The following is a 21,247-nucleotide window of genomic DNA, read 5'->3' as shown; positions in this document are numbered from 1 at the left end:
CTTGTTAAAAAGTACAGAAGAAAGTCAACCAAGGCCACAACAACTGGTGCAGAGAACAACATTCAGCAAGAATTTTTTTTTTAACCTTTGGATAATTTCAAGAAACATTTTGGAAAGTGATTAGCGAGCCTCTGCCAAGGCTGTGTGGCAATATATCAGATTGTGCTTCAAGTATTTTCTAACCATCATATGGACAAAGCCATAGGCTGAGTGCTATGGCAGTGACTTTGAAGAGCAAAGCCAGAAGAACAGACAAGTAACCGTGGCAGTAGAAAGTATTCTAAGCACAGAAACCCGATGATTCACCACATGCAACCATGGTGAATAGCCGAGGGGATAAAAATACTCGACAACCTAGCTATGTGATAGAAACAGTTGAAGGTTCCCACAGAAAATAAAGTCCTGGGAATCATCTAGACTTCAGGTAACGAGTCCCAGTCACCTCTTGCGAGTGACCGTAGGGAATTCCTTTTAGCATAATACAGCACTGAGGCTTTCTGCAATTGGTATCACAATGTCAATACTGCATTAATACCCTTTTTCCTTTGAATTTTGTATTCAGATGCAAAACCATGCAAGCAGTCTTCTCCTGGCTGCACAGTGAAGTCAACCCCTCTCTCGGTTCACAAGGCAGGAATATACATGAGATAGCAAGAACGGTCACTTATATGACCCATGCAAAGTATTGCAAAATTTCTCAGGTTAAATTCAAATGCACTACAAAATGGAAAGAGAGAGGGGTAAAAAAACCCAAAAAACAACAAACCCAAACTTTTTAACTCTGTGCTGTCACATCATGACTAAATTCAGATTTTGCTGTCTACCAAAGTGTGGAGGCATCTTCCATCCAAAGTCAGAACTATCATTACACAGTTTGTGATGAATGCACTGGTATACACCAATTTTTAATCTTGAGTCAGATTTGAGGAAAAAAACCCAAACCAAAACCAAAAAACCAAACCCCACAAAACTGTATGAGTGCACTGAAAAAATCAGCAAAATCACTATTTGATATCACAACAAACCAAAAACACACTGCAAGACCAAGCACAGAAATTGTCCGTAGTCTGATAGAAGTTAATACACATTTTGTGCGTAGACCAGAGACAACCTACAACTCCTCGCAAGCAGTTGCTCTATCCTAGAAGCCAAAAGGATGGTTCTTGGGGGGGGGGGGGGGGGGGGTGGTGTCCAATCCACAGAGATTCTCCAGGGAGGAAGAATTTGTGATCCACAAGTTACCAACACACTAGGCACTTGCTTCTCATAACCAGTGACTGCAAGTTGCATTTGTGTTGTTTTTTTTTTGCCTAGCCACCTGTTGCCATGTTCATCACGAAAAGCAGTAGTGTCGCTTCAGCTCTGGAATGCCAAAGGCCGAGTCAGACATTGCTCAGAGTCACGGAAGATGCTTCAGTGCTGCCAAAAATTGCTCACAGCATCTGTCTCTACAAGGTGACTACTACCCCTGCAAGCGCATTAAACCTTGCCGCTGTGATCATGTTTAAAGCTAGCAAGTTTTATCTTGCTTCAGCTTCTTTCCAGTCTACCTCTGTACCTTAACTATGAACCGATGCCTCGCATCCTGAAGCGGGTTTATGAAATACATACATGAGTCCACGTCGGCGGCAGCAGGCTGCTCTCTCACACCAGCCAGTTTTCTCAGCACTACTGCCATATGTTCCCAAACTTGCATTTATAATGTTTTTATTTTGGTTAGTTTTTTTAGCCTTTGTAATAGCTTCTCCTACTAGCCAGCATGAGCACCCAAGTCTGCCAGTCAACTGTTCCCTTGCTGGACTACTACTTTAACCATCAGCATCTTGCAGCGTCTAAGCTCTTTAAAATGGCATCAGCACACATGAGATTCTAAAAAACCCACCGGCACAGAAAAAAAATAGCCTGGCTGGCCATTCGGTTCTGTCCAGGATCTCCTCTCCCACCACCACCACCACCTGCAGCATTTACTTGTATTAGCCATGGCCAGAAGAGGCAGCTTGCACCTCCCCTTCCAAACATCACTGTAATTTGCCACAGCTTAAACGGTTAAGCAAATTAAAGAAAACGCCTCCCAGAAATCAGGTCCTCCTTCCTTTCAGATGCTGAGGGAAGGTTTCCTCCTCTGCATGGGGCAGCTCTGCTCAGCAGGAGTCCTCTGGGACTGCTGTAACCATCTGAGGACATCACCCACCCTCAGGGCTTCCAACCCTCAGAAGCTCACAGGAGGTAGGTGTAAACGCCCCATCAAGTCAAAAAGCTCTACCGACAAACATGGTCACTAGAGCATGGTCCTGGAAGTCTCAAAACAATTGCAAGGTAAATCAGGATATGTCATACACAGTCCCGTAACAGCACTGGACTTACGACAGCTTTAACTTCTTAAGGGGACCTACATTATACTGTGGCCAATTAGGCATGTAAGGGGAAAAAAGTTAGAGCCTTTTTTGTTTCTTTAGGCTTTCCCACGGAAAAGAATTTCCCTCTCCCTCCTGCCAAAACTGTCAGCATTTCCCCTGTAAGCAGGGTTGTAGGCAATCAGCTTTCCCAGAGCACCTTCTGCAATTTCTGTACTTGAGACAATACGGGTAACCATTATTCATGAAACCTACCCAACTCGCAGGACAGTCCCACCCCATGCTGAGCACAAGCAATGTTCTCCCTCTTGTAGCAAAGAGAGGGGGTTTCTCTGCCCTCTCAAAACTGTTTCAGACACAGTTAAAGTTATTGACAGACTGTTCATGTCTTTTGGAGAGGAAAGGCAGGATAAGGAGCTTATTCAGCATGTCAGGAAGACTCGGTTTGGGAGAAAATTGCCTGCTACATTGATATTTCTGCATTCAGTCATTTCTCTAGATCTGTCTCTAGAAGAGCTGCAGCACTGTGCAAAAGCACCGGTCCAAAAGTTGACTGATTAGCCCTTAAAAAGAAATCCTTACATTAAAAAGACGACCTGCAGAGTGATCCATTGGACACATCCTTCTCTCATAAAAACTGAACAAATAAATTCTCCCTTGCTCTCACGGGGTTCCTACATCAGTACTTTCACTGAAGAGCCAAGAGGCAGAATTCAGCCACCTGGGCAAGGCTGCTGCAGGAAACACTGAACAGGAGGAATGCAGAGAGCAGTTTTATTAACATTCAGGTGACACCTAGTACACGAACACCTCCCATTTCTGCAATAGATTATATTCCAAGTAATATCTTACAGCACTGCCCTTCCTGAATTTGTAACCTGTTGAAAACAGGACTTGCTCTGGTGAAGTATGTGTTCGTGTGAACCACAGTCCTTGTGGGTCTCCTTCACGTCACTTCAGCCTCAGTCCAAAAACTACTGCGGCCCACAGCTGTGTGCATGACAGTCCAGCCTTTTTCCCTCTCGTTCTCCCTAATGCAAGATGCCCAATTTCATAAATCGGGCAACACAGCAAGCACTCCAGCTAAACCCTTTAATTACATTACTTGCCCTGTGTCAACCTATGCATAAGAAAGCAACTCAGCCAGTTGCCAGGAACTAGACCGTAGGTACTTCAGTGCTTTTAAGATGGTGAAACAGGGCATACGTTCACAATTCTTACTACCAATATAGCGACAAGTCACTTGTGCTATTTAACATACCACTGGAGACAACATCAGATGGAAGGGAGGGAAATTATTGTTGCGTTCCTTGGAAAGCACAAGGCACTAGCGCTGCAATAAAAGTCTATGTCTTCCCTCATCATTTTATCTGGAAAACCTTTAGCCACCTCCTGTAGACTCTGTTGTTATCATTACGCTTTAATAGCACAGCCATAAATTGAAATGCAGTCAGCTGCATGACATCAGCACAGCTGTGCAGCTAGTCTAATTGCTCAGTGATGTCATTCATCAATTCCAAATCTGTCCTACTAGACACCATTTTCCCCTATAAGGCAACTCGTCCAGTACTGAATTTATATCCAGCCTATAATGTGTTCCAGAGAAACTGTACAATTATTTCACTGAAACCATGCGTCAGGCTGTTGTTAAAGACTGGGAAAGAAATAGGGCATTTCAGCTGATTCACATTAATAATAGCTCCTAGTTGTGTGAGCCACGAGATGAACCTTGACAAGAGCCAGGCTTTGTGTCTCGCTTACATGGAAACACCAGCTCTACCTCCTACCTCCAACTCCTCTGTCCCGTGCTTTGTTCCTACTCCCTCTCAAGCGCTTTTACACAGCTCCTGTCTACCTGCACAGCTGTCTATTGAGAAAACTTACACGTTTCTATAAGCATTGCTTATGTTTGAGACAGCCGAGTACTCGCAATGTACCCACTGAAGTGCATTTCAGACAATTTTCGTTAAAAAAAAGCACAGGATTTAAATTACAAAATTTATGTAGCTGTAGGTAAGAAAGTGGTAATGACTTTCTATAGGAAGGACACCGTACATATGCTGTCTCGAAGACCTCCTTGCCTTTTAAAACCACACACTGCTTCTATTTGCTTTACTCTTGTTAAAATGCCCAAAACAAAACTATCAATCCATGTTTTAGCAAAAAATATCCTAATCTAAAGCAATTATATCCATGCATTGAAAGCAAAAACTGAAATAATGAGATCAGAACAAAGGATTTACTTCAGTTGTATTTATCTGGCATCATCTATGATTTATTCACATAACTAAGTTTTCTGTTCACATTATACTGAGGCTGGCATAAATGTATTATCAAAAATAAAAGCCTCATTATTTCAATACAATGCATTACTGAGCAACTACTTAAATAGCATTGCAATTACCGATACTCTGTCATGATATAAATTCTATAGATTTTACAATTGACTCCAAAGCAACTAAAGGCAAAAATCACAGAATACATTAGGGTAAATCAATATGTCAGCTGGCACAATGATCTTGTCATTTTTGTGTTGAAACCAACCTTTTTTGTATATCTTGAGACACTACACCACCATAGAAGGAAATGCAACTACAGAAGATTCAGGTGGCTAAGTCCCTATTTAAAAAAAAACACACAAAACAATTATTTTTAGAAAATCTACACATCTACTTGCATTGCTCTCCAAAGGCTCTGCAGCCCAACCATTTCTGAAAGAAAAATCTTCACCACCACCACCACCACTGTTAATATAAAAAAGCTTAGTTTGTAGAGTTTTTATCTAGACAGCCTTTTTCTGTAAGATATATTCTAAAAATAACTCTTGGATTTTAACATATGAATGGCTGAATATAAACTGTTACTGTTATCAGCACTGTCTTCTCACCCAAGCAAAACTTGTTCTATGTGCACTTCGGGAACAACAGACTGAACGGACAGTTATAGCTCATCTGTGAACTGGCAAGCAGCCAGGATGTCTCCAAAAAGTCTAAAATAACTGTGCAAACATCTGTTGGAAAGAGATACTGCCTTTGAGAAAAGGAACAATAAATCAGATGCAGTCCATGCAAGAGTTCATAGCTATGTAAGTCCCCACACTGCCAAATGCGAGAGGCATGCAAGGTAGAGAAGCACAGCAAATAGGTATTTTTTTGTAATCATTACTACAGGGTTAATTTCTTCTCTGTGCAATATTTTCCTCAGTCACTGTGTCTGGGCCAAGGATAAAATGCCACCTAAAAGGGGAAGAGCTGCATGCAATCAACAGCCCCCTGTATCACGATGTTCCCCTTGAGAAGATGAACTCCTTTGAAAATATCCTCCCCTCCCTCCCCACCAAAGGGCATCTTGATCTAACAGGCAGCTGTCAGACATTAGTTCTTGATATTTTATTATTTTATCAGGTGTCTATTTTGCGCATGCTCTGAACATTAACCTCCTGTAGTCAGTGAATAACTAAAGTAATTTCTGGGCTATTTTGCAGTTAGAGTTAAGGATGCGGTGTCTACACCTCTCTCACGGGATGACAAAAGACTGCCTCTAGGATACAAATTCACTTCTTTCAAGGGGCTTTCTTACAAAAATATGCTAAAAATAAAGAATAATTGCATGTTTCTGCCACTAATATCTTCCCTAGCCTTTCATCCAAACTTTTCTCTATTAGCAGCTTGGTTGCCCACTACAGAAGCAAATCAATCTGGTGGCCTTAGCCTACACATAGGACTGGATACAGGCCAGTTTCAGCTACTCATCTGATCCATGAAGATGAATTATTGAAAGAGCTAAAAAGTAAAGGTGTTCCAATGCAGCATAAAGTGTTCAGGAAGAAATAGCCATTATGGCTGAGGAAAAGTCCCTTTCAATTTCTGAATTTGAAGTTCTGCCCAACAGTGGGATCTGTAAGTCTCCCAGTTTACCTTAATCTCTAGTTTCCAGTTTACCAAAGGGTTTTGTGCACATGACCCTAAAATCAGAAGCCAACCTGGCATCCTGACCTCCAGACATGATAGCACGTAAGACCCCTGCACTTTGGGTCTGTTATAGGTTGCATAAATCCAAACTCACAAGCCATAGCAGCCCTGGTAAAGCTCTGCCGAGCAGTCTCAGACATAGAACAGCCTTCCTGGTCAGCAAAGGCAGCCCCTCCTCCCAGTCACCATTCTCTCCGTTATTTCAAAAAGATCATTGCACACTAGGTAAAAATCTGCCCAGCTGCCCAAGACCTACGCTTCCTTGAGGAGCTACTGCTAATTGTCCTTGAGGTCAGCGCTGAATACCATCGCTGTGAGTGCTGCTGCTTCCTCACCAGCACAGTCACTGGAACAGCAATAGCTCAGGGACCGTCTAGACTGACTGTCACAGCTTCCCATCACACCCTTTGATGAACACATTTTCTCTAAGGCACAAGAATCTTTGTCACCTTAAAGAGTCTGAAGCCAGTTTAGCATCCACTTAGAGAAATCAAAAGACTTATTTATTTTAAACACTATCAACAGTAACTCTAGCCCACAGGTAGGACTTGGTACTACAGTTTAAGACTTACACCCCCCCCGCCTCCTTTTTTTTTTTTTAAACTGTCCTCTTCAGCAGGAAGAATAGCTCGGGAGGAATATATATATATATCTCTCAATACCATAATTTAAAAGCAGAAGAGACAAATTATATGCAAGAGACTAGTTTTGGTCTTTAGGTGAATTTGGATCAGAACCTAGCAAGTATCTGAATTTGATGCCCTTGTCAGTTTTTAAAGCTCCACCTTGTGTTAAACTGTCACTTTGGACATACCTTAATGATTCTCGCCCACTGCCCTCAATCACAAGACAAAGAAAGAAGTCATACATACAAACAGGTATAACATACAAAGACATAACATACAAAATTTCATCTGCATCCAGGTAACAATGTTTAGAGTTGATGAAACACCTACCAGCAAATAAATACTGCTTGGTTGGCAGTGCACACCACAGGTTCCCTTGTAACTATCCTGCCTACCACTGCATAAATGGGGTGGAGAAAAAATAGGACACAGAGCTTCTTGGCTGAACAAGACATCTCGTGAGTGCAGCACAGCATCTTAAGTGTTTGTTCACAAAAAAAAGTCTATTATACACAGACGAGTGGATTTTTTCAACATTATAATTGAGCAAGATTGCTTAAAGGAATACATGATTGCGAGTGGAAAAAAGCATGATGTATACACGCTATGTTGGGAATTTTGCTAGCACCCTAAAAAATTTCACGTTTTGGATTCTCAGCCATGACTTGGGCTTAGCCCATCATTCACTTCAGTGACTCAGATCTCTTCTGATTTCTGTGCATAGAGGACATTCTGGAGTTCAGCATGGGTATTTCAGGCCTGTAAGAAGTTTTTGTGAATCTGTTTGCCCAGTTTGTCCTCCCTTTGAAGGAGGAACACAGAAGCCAAGGAAACTGCAAAGGAAATCACTCAGCTGCATACTGAAAAAGTTCGGTTCAAGCATCTTGAACTGAACCTGTCCTACAGAACGAAAGGCTTTGTAACATCCCCAATTTTCCAGTCACAGTAAAAGTTTCAGTGAAGTCAACAGAGCTTTCTGGTTTACCTTGGTTTTGATGGCAGCTAGTAGCCAAATTAAATCAGGCATATATTAGTAAACTTTCCCACATTGTTTGGCTATGCATTTCAGTACATATTGAACTCTTGCTGTACGAAGGATTATATTTAAGGGCTTGCACTCACCTGGCTGCTACAAGTTTACGTAAACCCATTACAGCGTTTGGGTACTTCCTTACACCAAGCATGGCACACCTTGTATTTGTCTTTATGCTCTGTTTCTGTTTCCACAATGGCATCCGCGATAACATATGAAGAAGAGTAATGTGAACAAATTATTTTCGCAGTCCCTTGCACACCTGATGCCACTGAATGCTCCAGCTACAGCCACATCAGGACACATCCTTCCCAGTACTGCTGAGGAGGCACTCGCAAGTGGAAGTAGACATGCAGGGTGAAACACTAGAGGGCAACAGATGCCCTTTAATAAGCTTAAGGGAGCCCTTAGGTACGTTTAACACTTGGTCCCTTCTTACTTTTGACAGCAATAGTATCCTTGCTTGATTTCAAACTCTAGTTCAAAACTTGTGCGATGGAGATGTACATTCTACCATGTAAGCCAGGCTACGTGAGTACGTGTACGCTCACTCAACGCCAACCGCTTTCCTTCCCACCAAACCTCCTCCCTCCCACCTTTCCTCCTTCCCATTAAAGGATCATCCATGTCTTTCAATGACATAAATTTAATCTTTGCCATGTGGTGTGTTTATTTATCGACTTTGCCATGGTAAAGTACCTATCCATCACTGGGAATAATTGTTTTAAAGGAAGAGAGGCTTAAGTCTTGATGAGGTGCATTCTAACTTTTTAGCTACGGAGAGAGGGGAAAAGAAGAATTGGGCTGATTTCCTTGCAGGATTCTGCTAACATTAGTGAAAAATCTTACGGATTTATGATTTTTGACAGACAAATTCACCCTGAACCCTGATATGATCTTCCCAGGAACCATTTTCACTCCTTCCCAGTAATAACCCTGAACAGAACAAATATAATAGTCTTCTGCTTATATATGAAGATACTCTTTTCCAAAGGGGGGGGCGGGGAAGAGTGACACTAGAGCTATCACTCACCTATCAATTTGCATATGAAATTAGATTAAAAAGAAAAATAATTAGACAAACAAGTTGCATGCAAGCCTTCCCTTTTACTGTTTGCTAAATTTGTCCCAGGTTAACGGGGGAATAGTTTTGCCGCTTGAAAATTTTCATACCAGTTGAACAGGATAAATCACATTCTGCTGGGAAGACTATTCCTTGGGTGTTTGATAATTTAAGTTTAACAGGATCCCTCAGTTCTTAAGAAGCATAACAGTCCCCAGATAGGACAGAAAGAGTTGTAGGAGAACTTGTCAAGGATCTTACCCATAGGTAAATGTGGTAGCATCATTTAAAGAACTGCCTGGACTAAGAACTACAGTTATGGATGAAGAAAGAAAGTTTGAAGTTGAATGAACTAAGCCCATGTTTAGTACAAATAGTCCTCATGAAACAAGTGCCAGATTTTAACAAAGAACAAAGGGACAAGCATGGGCCCAAAGTGGAAAGCTTTGAGCCCGAGGAGAAGCGGAGCCTCTACTCCCCGAGACAAGTACAGATATAATGACTTTTCCAAAAGAAAGCTGCAGTGGCTACTACCAACTTTAAAACAAAACACTGCTGCTTGTATCAAACCAGACTGATAGTCTTCTGACTGAGTCTTAGGACTCCCTTCAAATGCCTTACAATGGGAATTCAACATGTCCACATCTTACCACTAGATATCTGCTGATCAAGTGACCCATCACATCTTGCCCTGATCACAGAAGACATCTGTTACCATGTCAATCATTAATTCAAGCAACAGTGATTTTTTTGGTAGATAACTGCAATTTAGGAAGCGGCTTCATGTGGATATCAGAGTGCTACTGTATAACAGCATTTATTTTCCCTTTAAGACTTCAGGAAATTTGTCTATAAATTCTACAAAAATAATTTCAAAAGACTGTTTCCAAAGACCTGTTTTCATAAGCCAGAAAACATAGTAAGCAAAGAAAGAAGGGAAGGAAAACCATCATTTTAAATCCCCTATAGCATCCTTGTATCTTCCCCTTCTAATCCAGAATACTTCTTAGTCAAAGCACAGAGATTTGCCCTTGAAATGAATCAGACCTATGTAACTGAAGGCAGCTGTTTTCTACAAGTCCCCTTCCTTTTCTGGTGAAGTAAGATGAAGACGGTGATGAAAAGGCAGTCTGCTGATCAAAGCAGATCAATTCTGCACAACAAAACTAAACCTTCTGCTACTTGAGTTCCTGGTTAAATGTGGCTGAGTAACAAGTCAAGCTTTTCAAAGGCAATTGTTAATTGAATAAATCAGGTTTTCTCAAGTGCCTGGTGTTACTGGGGTTGGAGTTATTTAAAAAGCTGAATGCCTACAATTGTGATGAGAGATGACAGATGTCTTTAAACATGCGTATTTATAGCACTTCATGAGCTCTTAAAAAAAAACCCAAACAAACAACAAAACAACCAACCAAAAAAAACCCCTAATCCCCCACTCCCCCAAAACGCAACAAAAAAACCCCAAAACACAAGCTACCAAAAAAAACCCAAACAAACCAACCCCAAACAGGCTCTACTTGAGATTAGTTTTCCCTACCAGAAAAACAAATTATGTTGTGAGCACCTGTTTTGGCTATCTTCTTGGCCTCGCTGCCCACCTCTGTTTCCCATCCACCTTATGTAACTCAGAAATACTACAAAAAGAAACTATTTAAGAAACATGCAACAGTCTGCTAACCCTCTAAAAAGCCATGGAAAAATTTACTTGGTATAGACGCTGCTGTGAAGATGGACCATTTCAATAAAATACAAAATATTAGTGCCTGTTCATTTAATGAACCTTTCCCATTCAGAGAAGGGATGGAGGCAAGCATCCCAAGGAGGGTGGGGAACCACGCTGTGATCTTATCAGCTAAGACTGCACATAACAGCGAGCAAAATTTTAAATTTCGTTTGTCTCAAATGTCTCATTACTTTGCCTTACAAATTCATCAAGGGATCTTCATAGAATATTTGTGTAACATGCATTTGCTACAAAACATTATCAGAATAGATGAAACGCTGATGAGGACCTTAATAATCCTAACATAAAGTATGCTCCACAATATAGCCAGGTTTGATACTAGCCCAGAAGAACACTCAGAAGAGAAGCTTAATTTCCATATTTTGGTGTGACGTGCTTATACAACAGCAATGACAGTCTTACTCATGGTGGGATTCAGTCCCTACACGAAGAGCAGAGAGACATGGGCTGTCAGCGGTGTGTAGGAGCAGCTAGCTAGCATAAGGGCTCTGGGATGTGGGCAGGCTTGGTCCTTGCTTAGGTCTCCTGGCATTGCAGATCAGCCCCAGCTGTGGTGCTTTATGTTATATCTCTTGTATACAGGCTCTGGCAGTATTTACAAAAAAGAGAATATAATTAAGACAGTCACATGTACATCCTCCCCCACACACCACCCAGCTCCCCCACCCCAACCACTTTTTTCCTCATTTTTTTCCCCCTCCCCCTCTCAGGCTTGGGATAGAGGCCTGGTAGGGAGTTTTTGTAGTTTCATTTTCCTCCTCCGGCTTCTCTAAACCCTCTCACCTTTGTAGATTTGGAATGCAAAAGTTATTCTTAACTAACAGGATTGGGGTAGAAGCCTCACGACAGAAGCAAACAGAACGTAGCTTCTCGTGCAAAGATGATGTTGTCCTGACCCAACAGACCAGGAGTTCTGCACGTTCTGCACCCGGCCTTAGGTTTTGTGATAAAGCTCATCTGCACACACACAGGGGAGCACAAAAGGACAACAGCAGTGGGGGACCCCAAATAATACCCTGCCCCAGCCACCCCCAGGCTCATCCCAGGAGCCACTGGCCCATCAAGAGCCCCTCTCCACAAGCCCAGAGGAGCACAGGAGCCAAAGGCAGGTGGGAACCCAAATTAGGGACTTGGAGAAAGGTCCCCTTCCAGAGGAAGGTGACACCCTGCCCCGGCCCCTCCTAGGGCTGTCCTGGGAGACCCTCAGCCCCACTGCCCAGGCGTCAACTGGAGCACTGCTACAGAGCGTCTTTTGGACTGGGGTGGGTCACTGCCTAGGGGTATTGGGCACATTATGGGATGCAAGGGAAGAGAATTTTGGGATTGCAGAGGATTTACTATGGTTTCTTTGGAGGGAGAGGGGGAACAATGGAGGAATGGAGGGAAAAATGGAAAAATGGAGGGATAAGGGAATCAAAAGGGCCGATCACATGTCAGCAAGTGGCTTGTCAGGACACTTGTCTGGCCCTGTCCTGCACCTGACCAGCACAGTCTGTCCTGTCTTCTCATTAATCTCTGTTTTCCCGAGGGGGTGACTCTCTATTCTGGGTGCACATCCGTGTGTGTGTGTGTGTGTGTGTGTGTGTTCAGGGCTCCAGCTACCAGCAACAGGCACGAGTGCGGGTCCACAAGTGAGTGTGTGTTCACCAGCAAATATCAAGCAGGGCTTGCTGGCGAGTAGGTGAAGCACCTTGGAAGCCAGTGGGGTGTCTGCCTCCGAGGTAAAGACCACCGGAGGAGCTGGCTATGGAAGGATCAGTGGGGTCCCAGCCAGCTGCTCGTGAGGCTGTAGGGCCTGGGGGTCAATCAGAGCCCCCCCTCATGTGCCTGTGTCTCTCTAATGGCAAGGGCTTAGCCATCAGAAGAACCCAGGGGGTCCTGGCAAGCTGTGCATGTGTGGAGGTCTGGACCAGCAGGAGAGGGGCTGCGGGCCCTGTGGGCTCATATAGCCAGAAACTGGGGAGGCTGGGGTCCAGGGGCACCTACCTGGTAGTCTGCATGCCTAAGCCCAGCTGCTGGAGAGATCCACATTGTACATATGTGTGTGCATACATAATTATATACGTAACTATAATTAGTAATAATTAATGGTAAATATTGTCAGTAATTCTATAATTACTAGTAGTTAATATATATTAATGATATATAATTAATATATTGGTAATATATAATTAATGGGGGGTGTGTGTATATATATCTCAAGAGAGAAAGACACACATATAATTAGGTATTAATGTTTCACACTACAAGACCTTCATCTTATTCATCCAGAGAGGAATACAGGATGAGGCCATTGGTGCCGTTTGTGTGCCTGCCTGTGTTGATCTGCCTGATCAGCCGGGCACGTGTGTGTTTACACATGCGGGGCGGTGTGAGCATGCACATACAAGGAACACACGCTCAGCCCCACCAGCGGTTGGAACCAAGGGCATGGAGCTGTGGCAGCCTCTCCTCCGTTGGGCTACTGGACCCAGCCCCCCCCAACATACAGAATATTTCTAGAGTCCTCTGTATATTCTTGATGTTCTTATAACCACCCACTCTGTAGAAATAACTAGCCATGACATCACCTCTGAGAATTGCTTCTATTCCTGAAGTGCCGGACTGTTAGATAAATCCTAGCCTCTTCAAAAGCTATGCTGGACTAGACCCTCTGTTCTGTACTAACACCCACTGTAGCTCACGTGCTCCATAAGGCTTGCTGGAAGACATCTACAACATAAGTTACTGGTATCTGTTAAAAAAAATCCTTTGATATCCGAAACTTTTGAAGTGACGCACTTCAAATCAGCCACTAAGCAGAGAGTTTACTTGAAGGCTTTGGTCTCAACCACAAAGCATTGAAAATAAATACAGCCCTGCATTTTGTTGCATAGGAGAGGAGGAGAAGAAGAAACAATACTATACCTAAAAAAGTTTTGGTTTTGATGAACTGTATCTCAGGCAAACCAATCAGCTAAGGTAAGTTATGAGAGAGCCACACACACATTTCCAGAGAGCCTAACCCACCTGGACGGCCACTGTCAACAGCCTTATCACGAAGGCCGACTGAAGGCATTGACTTTACTCTCAGCCAAGTGACCAACTACTGCTTGCTTAACCAACAGCAGTTTCTGCCACTCACAGGGGCACTGTGCCTGGGCTTCCCAGGAGGGGTTAAGATTCTGTGCAGGACCACATTTCTTCCTGCACCCTTGCCAAGAGAGTGAAGACAGCCCTCAAAACTGTTTGACCAAAAGCAAACAAAGTCTTATTAAGTTTTCAGACAAGCTTTCACACACTACATTCATTTTGCTTCAACTTCAGAGCAGAAAAAGAATTTCCAGCCTGCATGCCAGGAAACTAATAAAACTTCTCAGCTCCTTACCAATAATCACAGTAGTACAAAACAACATAGCAGCTATCCTAAGGACAGAGGTGAATTCTGACTGAGAAGCTTTTTGATATTTAAGAGAGGGAGGACAATATTCCCTGCTGATAAATGCTTACTTCCTAGATAGCACATAGGGATCATGGCAAGTACCAAAATTGACCAGCAAGATATTAAGGAACCTCAAACACAGTTTTCTTCCTTCCCACGACATGGAGGAAACTAAACAGTGGCAGCTTTGCTCATGCTTTGCTATTGTCACCTCCTCTCCAAGTAATGTAACCGGTATAGCATTTTCCAAGTCAGATACTAGCGTACTTGCAACAAGGTCCTGACAAATTAAAATACTTCCTAGCTTCTCAGAAATCCAATAGCAAAATTAAGATATTTGATTGCCATTTTTTACTTTTCCAGTCAGGGTCATATAGTGAAAATGTGTGCTGTTCGGCTACCTAATGCATACCAGGCAGTCATTTGCATTTAATGGTTTCCCTTTCATAAAACCTTTTGGCCTGAACACAAAGTCCCTCACTGCCCAAGACCACCTCTGCCCTTACAAACTACAGACAGTAGCCAGCTATTAAACCTCACCAGTTGCCTTCTCTGGTAAGAAATATTTTTTCTTCTGGCTCTTTCATCCACTGGCCAGATTTCCTAATATCTTTCCTCAGGGTCAAGAAACAGAGATTAGGGTAAACTTTCTGTAACTATTGAAAGGCTTAAAGAGGAGCAACAGAATGGAAAAGTGTGTCACAGAAAATAAAAAGAAAAGAAAAAACAAACCCCACCTTTAAACAGAAGAGAGTGGTGTATTGTTTTTGTAGCGAAGAGATTGGTTTCCACTACAGACACTGCCACTGTTAGCTAGAGCTAGATCTCCTAGATACGGCTCCAAGACTCAAAAAGAAAAAAAAAAAGGGTACTGTGAAACTGCCCCAGCCCAACTGATTCTCCAGAGCTGCAGGAAAACGGTATATTTTACATGTTAAATATTAGGGTTTTACTGAGTTCCTTTGCATCTCCATTCTCCTGTCACCAGTTCTCCAAACAAACATAGATTTAAAGCCAATATAGATCAAATCTGGGAAAATTAAGCTATGGGGCACTCAGAGGCAGCCCTGCTCTTCCCAGGAGAATGAAAGCAGTTGCAGGTCTATGCTCTCAGGAAGAAATGCTGTACAGGATGACAAAGTTGAAACCCACGATCTAAACCTGCAGGAAGCATCCATCTAGAGCGCAAAACAAGTTGCTTACTTGAAGGAGTCTACTTCTCTTTAAAGAATTTAAAAGACTAAAGCCATGGTATAGACCTGGCTGAGTAACAGTCATATGCCAAAGCAAGACTGCTTTGACTTGGAGGAAAAAAAAAAAAGAAAAAGCAGAAGATCAGTGTGCTATGGGAAACAGCAATCAGCAGAGAGATTGCTGCATCTCAGGCCAACACAGCGAAGGGGGAGGGAGGAAGGGGGAAGAGGAGAGGAAAAACCTCACTTGGCTGATGAAACGGCATCTCAGCTCTGATTCAGGCTTCTCAGAGCTAAGCTCACATAGACAAATGACAGGCTCCTCTCCTCACTTTGCCGTCTCATACCACCAGTACTATCCAGAATAAAAACTATTAGGACAGTAGTAAGGGGTTAAATTTGATACAGAACTCATGCCTTCAGTGCACAAGAAGAGAAAAGTTACACACATACCCTTCAAAACACTTATATATGCATATATATACATGCATATATTAAAATCATATATATATATATATGACTACAAGCACACTCACTCACAGTTACTGCTTTGTTACCATCACTTTATAGTGAATGTAAGGAGAAGGCAGACAAAGAAGTGGCCTCGCCTTAAAATGGAGATTGCTTCAGAAGTACTCAATTTAAGCCTGAGGATTTACAATAGGGACCACCAACACCCAGTCTACAGCACTGGCTACATTAAAGTTTCGGGCCACTGGAAGAACAGGTTTTAGCTCCTGGGAACAAGCCAGGGAAAGATAAGGCATCATACATTGCAAGAAGCATCGCATGTGACTGAACAGCTGCATTTTCCAAAAGTCACAGGATCTATCCTTCTCAACATCCACAGGACCTGACTAGATTGGGTTTAGATCTCCCACATACGAAACAGTCAAATCCTAAAGGCGTTTAAGTTGTCATAGCAAGTTAGTTCGACTCCAGGTGTGCCTAGGACTGGCTGCATTGCCCAAGATCTGTCCTTTGGGTTTCCTTCCCAGAATGACTGCTTCAGCGCAGAGCCTTGCCTGCTTCATTTTCTTACTGCCTTTCTCTTGCTCAGCTGAAAAGCACAATTACCTAGCCAGAAGATCTTTTTTTGAGCCCAGAAAGATCCATTTCCTCTGAACCCACCCGGAATTTTAAACAGTGCATCACTGTGGGGCAATACACTCACACCTGCGCAGGGAGAATTTGAGCACAGCATACAGTTGATGTAGACTGATTATTTTAGGTAACTTCCCCCCCGCTCACTTCATGATCCATCGCAGGGGTATTATTGCACCTCAGCAAGAGCAGGGACAATAACACAGGCAGCTTTTGGTTAAAAGGCAGGTCGATTCATGCTGATAGGATGACTTTAAGGTTTAAAGGAACCAGACCAGTTGAATTTAGCCACCAAGCTGCTACCAAAGTAGCGGTATTTTTCACAGAAGTGGAAGAAAAGCACAAGATACTAGTGAAGTGGAACGAGGAAGGACTAGCAGAGACTTCTTGCAGTCACTTTCCTTCAGTTTTGGCAGGCTCTAAGAGATACAGGTCACCTTACCAGGAAGCACGGGCTACTCATGCTTTTCTGGAGAAGGATCTTTGTTCAGGTTGACTGAAGAGACACAGCTCCGAATTGAACGTATCCTACTATAACAGTGGGAAAACTGAGGCAGGCCCTGGGCACAGTAACTTCTTATCTCTTTCTTGAACAGCTTAAACGAAAGTTATTGAGAAAAAAAAACAAAACACAAAAAAACCCACCCCCCCTCTTGCAGCCTATCACTTCCTATGGGAAATAAAACATCTGCTTGTGAGACTGGAGCTTTCCCAGTGTGTGTTTAAATCTCGAGGAGCGAGGACTAAGCCCTTGAGTTGCAGAGTCCTAGACAGGCATGCTGAGTCTGAACAGAGACCCAGCCCAAAGCCAAAACCCTCTGCAGCCCGTACCAAACCTAGCAAGCATGTAGCAGGCAACAACAGACATACCTCTACTAGTGACAATTATATTATTTGTACACTGTTCTAGTACCCCACACCAATCCTTAAAGAGTTTCTATTAAAAATAAGAATAAAATTTAAGTGTATTAGAGTCAAGCTATTGGCTTGCCAAAAGCTCTCCAGAAGCTTGGAAACCCCTCCAGAAAGTCAGTCATTTCACAACTGCAGTTTTGTATGTTCTTTAGTTTTTCAAAGATTTCACAGCCCTCGGAGGAGTATCAGGGTGTTAGCTTAGAGTTTAATTAAGTTAATTCCATAACTAACAGAGAAGGATGCTTGTATCTTACAATAAAAATGCTCATTTCTAAACTTTCATTTCAGATAGGAAAGACGAAAGACAACGCATGCCTAGGTGGCCACGTAAGTTCTGCAGGCAGCACATCCTAATTCAACTCTGCAGTAAAAAGCAAGAGAAGGTTAACACACTTTTAGCTATATCTGCATTTCTGACAATAATAACCCTTCATCAGGGCTCAAAGATACTGAGTCCTAAGTTAATTTCAAAGCCTGGCAGACACAGAGAAATAAGATGCTAACTGCAGTCCTCCATGCCTTCCAAGCACAACAAATACACACAGCAAACAAACAAAAAACCCCAATGTTATTCCACTGAATAGCCATATCATCCATTTTCATGGCAGAAATAAGTTTTAACTTGTACTATGTGTTTTGAAGTATCTGAAATGCAAATTGCAAAGTGTGGTGCTTATTTTGAAATTTTACATTTTAAAAGGTTGGTTATGACAGCAAAACTTTTCACCACTAACTGTATCATTCATTATGTGCAGTCACCACAATCATAATTGCAGGGAGTGGTTTTTTAGGACTAGCAAGCAAGCATATTTATTGGTGTATCAGAAATAGCTTATTTTTCATAGTTATAACCAGAAGGACTCCAAATGGAAGATGAGCATCACCAGGTGGGAGGCTGGGGATACAGAATAGAAACATGAAAACCAACATTAAATATATTCTTTTCGTTAACTAGCAATACAAACTGTTTACAAGGAAACCTCATCATCTTTCTATGTCTTTCCTCACTGTCACTGAATGTTGACCTGTATGTGCCCTCTCTTTCTTTCTCCTTTCAGCTCCTACACTTCCAGCTTTATATCAAGGCACCCAAGTGGCAGTACCAACAAGAAAAATATAGCAGTAGGGGTATTACTCCACAAGAAGGACACGGGCAGTACCAAGGATGCGCTGGTAGTTATAACCGGCAGTGGAGTAAAGCTGCTCTTAGCCAAGCTCTCCTGGGGCCTGAGGACAACAGGCCTTCAAGAGACACCAGCGTATTCTTGCTTAATGGATGATAGTATACTCCAAAACATATTTAACATCACAATTATTACCAGGATTTGCTAGACAGATGTAAAACCGGGAATGAATATCTGAGTCACCACAGTGGCTTACACCATAGCGTAAGTTCTTCCAGTGCACTAGGTTCAAAACGGTCTGAAAATGATGATGCCTTTAGTGCATGTATCTCCCTTATGGCAGACAAACCTTACATTTGCTCCCACACATGTATACAGACAGGAAACTAAATATGCAATTACCCCATTTGCAAGTGTGACACATGTGCACACATCTTTGAGGACACACCCTTTCAAGTTCCATCCTGTATTTCCCCAAATTTAATTCAGTTTCTTTCCTCCCACAGACACTCATCCTGCTTGCCAAATAAAATTCTGGAAAAACACAAGAAATGAGTAGCACTGGTCACTCTGGCTGTTTGTGAACCAAAGTGTTTTTTTCCTCAATTAGTGCTTTATGTAGGTTCATTAAAAAAAAAAAAAAAAGGCCAAAAAAGATGGCAACAGGAAGAGAAAATAAAAGTCAACCTTTTTTTCTGGAAGTCAATTACTCAGACAAGGAAAAAAAAATTGAAAAACAGTATTTAAGAAGAGGAAAACAAATCCAGGGAAGCAGCCCATTCAACAGTGATGTTTTACTTCTACTGCTTATTTTAGGCCATGTCAGTACTGCGGGAAAGTAGTAGAGATGAGTATGTTGTTTCCTAAGTCTTATCAGTGATAAATAATAAAGAATTAAAAACCGATACAAACAAGATTCTCTTGCTTATCTTCCAATATATACAGCAAGACCAAAGGAGGAGGGAAGCTACCTGTAGACTAAAATTACAATAATATTAACTCCTGTACCAGACTATCAGACATTTTAGCTTTAAGCTACTCCAGTGACTGCCAGAGATAACAACCGACAGAAATACCGGTATCAGGCATACAGAATAATATAACAATTGGTGAAGTAACATCAAATTGAAAGAAGTGGTTTTGAACAAAGTACCCAAGGGCTGGGGTCCAAACGCAAAGGATTAAAAGAAGGGAAGAAAAAGGCTGGGACTAAAGATAACTCAGTTAATTTTCACAGGAGGATTAGTACAATATTTGAAAAAAAAAAAAAGATATAAAAAATAATCAAAAATGCAAGACACTGACAATTTAAGCTTTTTTTTTTTTCTTCCCCTAAACAGGGATCATTTTACAAAGAGTAACTCTTTTCTTCCCACCACCTTGGCCAATCTTAAGAGACTTATGGAGGACACTTCTGGGTAACCATTCCCTCTGAAGGCACGCAAGCCACGAGTGGCCTCGGGTCAAGGTTATACAAGCAGGGCTGTAGCTGGAGTCTACTCCCACCTCCCTGCGACCATTACCTACAGGCAAGGACCAAATTATAGGACTAGCTGCTGTAGTGCCCAGCTCTTACAAAACCTGGACCTCAGTGACACTCATGTGCTGGTTCAAATAAGTGTAAACAACGGCTGAGGTCATGGGGGAGAGGATGAACAACACCGGGCTGAGGTCCTGCCCTGCCAGGGTGCTGAGCCCCTGCCTGGCTCCTCACCGTGTGCCACAAGCACCTCTGGCGAGCAGACCGGCCCTGATCGTCCCCTCACAGGAATCTCAGCAGCGCTGAAGTGTTTGACTTTGTTTTTATTTGGGAAGGGCATGCTAGGCCACTTCAGCTGAACAAGAAAGCTGAAATATTTGAAGTATCCAGTAATTAATTAACCCTAACTTTGCCTACAGCTGACTCATACCGAGACAAAATGCTACCAAGAGAAAAGTCAATCACGAAGACCAAGCAAGACTAAGCTAGCTCACAAGCCAGCACAGGCGTTACCCTCTGCTGCTGCAAGGGAACAATTCTCAGTGCAAGAGCTATACATTTACACACGCACACAGATCTGCACCATGGGTTTACGAATACAGAGTTGCTGTCCCAGGGTACCAGCTCACATCTTGATGGGATCCTGCTAATGGCCTCAAACTCTACATTCAGCCACCAAGTGACATGTTCTTTTTCAGATTATTATGATTATTATTATTCAGTTTATGATACAGCCTCGGGGGCAGAGACCGTAAAGTTGATGACTGCATTCGAAATGGAGACTAGACTGCAGTGCAAGAGCAGGCTCTCCTTCAGAATAAAGGATCCCATGTGCTGGCATACCTTAGCAAGCAATGGCAATCCCACACTAAATTCTGGTCTGCAGGGACTATTTCTGGAATATGAGAAAAACAAACATCAGAATTCCAGGGCCTGTCTTCTAAAGAAGGCTCCAAGACCTGGGGGGGTACAGGCACTTTAACCCCCAGATAGAGCTCCCAGGCTGGAATTCCATTGAAAGGCAGGCATAACCCTCAGATCCGCGTTTCCTGCTGCCTGCATCCCAGATGCTGCGTGATCTTTACAACTTTTAATAGATAACTATTGAACCAACACCTAAAAAAGCCTAAGCCCCAAATAGCTATAATCACCTGTTGGAGCTTGATAACCTCCTCCCAAGCTTTTGTATCTTCATATACGCTTATGTAAGCAAACACAG

Source organism: Accipiter gentilis, chromosome 20, assembly GCF_929443795.1.
Source record: "Accipiter gentilis chromosome 20, bAccGen1.1, whole genome shotgun sequence".
NCBI classification, from domain to species: domain Eukaryota; kingdom Metazoa; phylum Chordata; class Aves; order Accipitriformes; family Accipitridae; genus Astur; species Astur gentilis.
This window is presented reverse-complemented; position numbering follows the sequence as displayed.